The sequence below is a fragment of the Lottia gigantea genome, assembly GCF_000327385.1.
Source record: "Lottia gigantea unplaced genomic scaffold LOTGIsca_44, whole genome shotgun sequence".
NCBI lineage: Eukaryota > Metazoa > Mollusca > Gastropoda > Lottiidae > Lottia > Lottia gigantea.
Window position 1 is genome coordinate 1,028,393 of NW_008709540.1, and position 3,617 is coordinate 1,032,009.

Here is a 3,617-nt window from a genome sequence, read left to right on the forward strand (position 1 = left end):
AGATGTTTATTTACTAAAGAAAACAGCTTAAAGACTCATACAGTGACGAATTTTCTGTCAAAATTGCTCTCTTTTTACTTCTTATAAAATTGACGGTTAACCGATTATCTCAAATCAGACCGGATTAGCCGTGAAATACTACCCGAAATTGGTTCACTGATTAACCGTTTCAACATTAGTATCATGGCATGTCATATCGTGATATATACGGTAGATTCACCGATATTTCGTGCCAGCACTAGTATTTAGAGCCTGTGATAAGTCTGAATTTGATGTGAAGTCTTCTAAATGTTTCTCATGGCCCAGAGAGACACCATTCATTTTTACCCCCGTCCCTCCCCTCTCAGGCATTTCCTAGATACACCCCTGGGAGAATAGTTTGAGATTTGAAATAAGACTTTTTTAGTACTTTAGTACTCATACGTGCAAATAATCCAAAATATTTTAAAGAATTTGATTGGTCTGATTAAACAACAGCTTTCTTCTTTCTGATGTGGAATTGGTTGTAAGTTTTCTATCAGTAGAAGCCATTTTCTTCCCATTGCCCAGTGTATGGTGAACAGATATACTTTCTGTTGGAGTTTCTGTCAGAGTTTCTGTCGTATGCTACAGCTTCAAGTGTTGTTACATTGTAACTTAGATCTGGAATCCCACATCCAGCCAGTTGACATCGAACAGCTGTTCTGTTCATTTGTACACACTTGGATTTCAACGGGCATTTCAGACTATGACAAGCTTTGTTTACAGTAGTTGGCCAACTGCTTCTAAGAGAATATACAGAGTTCTTGTCTTCATATCTACCAACTGCAGATCTGATATACCTTAACTCACATTTGATTTGACCAACCATGTTGAATGATAGACACTCTGAATGAGCAAGACACTCATGTACACATTCCAACAGACTGTTGACAAGCACATGGTATATATATTTAGGAGCTCTTTGTGATGGATGGACTTTATCTGACAAACTGTCAGAGTTCTTCATACACATATTACTCAAACTAGGTGGAGTGTTTTGGTTAGTACCATTTACAAAACCCAGATCTATCAACACCATCATTGTCAGTATTATCCAAACATTCTGCAACTTCATCATCATTGTCACTTGAGTGTAGTTTTGAAAATTTCTGAAAATTAAATGCGAGTTGTTTACTGTTGTGAAAGGTAATTGTAGCTGTACCCTGATTAAGATCTATTTAGAACCAGGCTTATTAAGTTCGATATTATATCACTGTTTCTTTAAGTTACCCTGGCAACCAAGGAACCATTTTAAACATCAAATTTGAGAATAGCCGTACAAAATAATACATGACGTGACTTTTTCTTAGACATTGTATTTTTTATTGCAACTCTATGCTATTGCGACCAACGTTTAATTCTTAATTGGTTTATTAACAATTGGTGGTCCATTTATGATATATACCCAATTTTTCTTAAGTCGAGATCACCAATACAATTTTAAACAGGTGTTTAAAAGATTGAAACCTTTTTGTTTTTTCGGTTGATCCGTCAACTTGATGTGAGTGATTGTAATCATCCCAGGATAAACCCTATTGAAATTCAGTAAATTGAAAAAACTTTAGTATGAGTTACTGTCCTTTTTCTTAGAACACATTCAATATTCAGCTAGCAAACAGTTTAGATGGCACAATTCTTGACGGATTTTGATGAAACTTGGTGTGAGTGTTTGTTATCACCCAAGGATGAACCTCATTGAAAATTAAAAAAGAAAAAGGCTGTGAATAAATCTCTTGTAATATGAAAATATTACTGTCAGAAAGTTTCATTTACTAATAGTTCCTGGACGACTTGGCTGCCATTACAATTATTGTAGACGTATTACGATGGACTTCACTATCTTCTTATTTCAATTTAGTAAAATTTTAGTTCAAAAAGTATTAAGAAAAAATTGTGATAATATATAGTGATGATATCCATTAGAACTAATATTGACAAACTTTTAAAAAAAATAAATTTCTTAAATAATATATAAACTTACATTTCTATATTTCTAAATGGAGAAATTCACTCTAAATTACTTTTCTAAAAGGTTCCTGTTAGTAAATTTCAGTTGAATTGTGATCTATAACTGTTTTGTTATAATGACTGACATTATACTGTCTCATTCCAAACTTTAATGAAGGAAACTAGCAAAGCTTTGTGCTCCTGTATAATCTTTCAATCAAAGATAAATTAATTAAATTTCAATATTTGATAAAGTTATGAAATAAAAACCTAATTATTTTTACGCTTGATTTCATCAGAAAATTAACATCAATTTATTTGATGGCCACCATTATTGTGATCTAGGCAATTAAATGAAAACGAAAGTAGATTCTAAAATTCCTAGGACTTTTATTCCACATTTACCAAATGTATAGGAACATTATCTGTCATTTTCTACTGACGCGCTGAAAAAAGCCACTTTCCTCTAAAACGGAGTAAATCCATAATTTGTATAGATGTCTCTTTATTTTGGTGAATCTCTCCAGCCAATAGACTGAACGATCTGCCTCTATTCTAGCCTCTGATAGCTATTTTGAAAGTTGTCAGCAGGTACATAGACAGAAAAACTGGGCCCTCTCTTTTGGGAATTTACGCACCTCCGCAGACACAGGTGTTTTAAACCTATCAATTTAAATCAGATCCATTTAAACCCAGGTTATTTGGAAAGATAGATATTTTTTTTTTAACGAAATTGATCTCTCGTCTACTATTTTAAACTGTGTGCGCAGCCAAAAATTCAGGGGTCACCGAGTCACATGATACTAACAAAACAAAAGTTATTGATGCCCAACACTAATTTACAGTTGCAAAGGTACTTTATATTATTATAGAGGGAGTTGTGGTGGCTCAGTGAGTATGAAGTTTGCTCGCTAAGGTCCAGGGTTCAATCAGGCCGAGCTGATACCTTTGGATTTTCAACCCAGTTTCCCCCCTTGTCAGTGATGCAGGTAAGAGGGTCTGACATGAAAAAAGCATCTGGTCGTTCGGTTGGGACAAAACAAAAAACCAAGGCCCACTGTGCTACAGGCTGTACACGTTTAAGATCCCTCAACAGTTTGAAATCGAAAAAGAGCAGGCTACTCTTCTGGCAAAATTTCCCTCATTGCACCCTGCATGGTGTTACCCTTCTTCGGCCTCTGAACAGTATAAATACAACCCCATCATGTGAGTCATCAGTATAAAGAGTTCAAACACAAGCGAAATTAGTCACTGATAATAAGGGATAACTGGTCACACATCCAACCTTTATCTGTACCAAAGAATTTTCCTACTTGATCTTCATTTTTTGGTCATATGGGCTACCCACATAGAGGATTTTATGAAAATGGTTTGAAAACTGAAAGAGCCTAAATGTTTTCAAGATGAAGAAGGATTAATATCTTGCAGGTCTTTTTTCAGAAAACAGTTAAATTCGAACTGGATCTTCATTTTTTGTTTTATGTATATAGCATAATGTTTTTAGCTCTGCCAATCAGTAATAGTGATCACAGTTACCCCTGACGACTCGTCAATTTAAGGTACTCTATGATATATAGTAAAGACATATATAGAAATAGTGAGTAAAATTCATAGTTTGAGTTTTTTTAAAGGAATTAAGTGATTTTCGT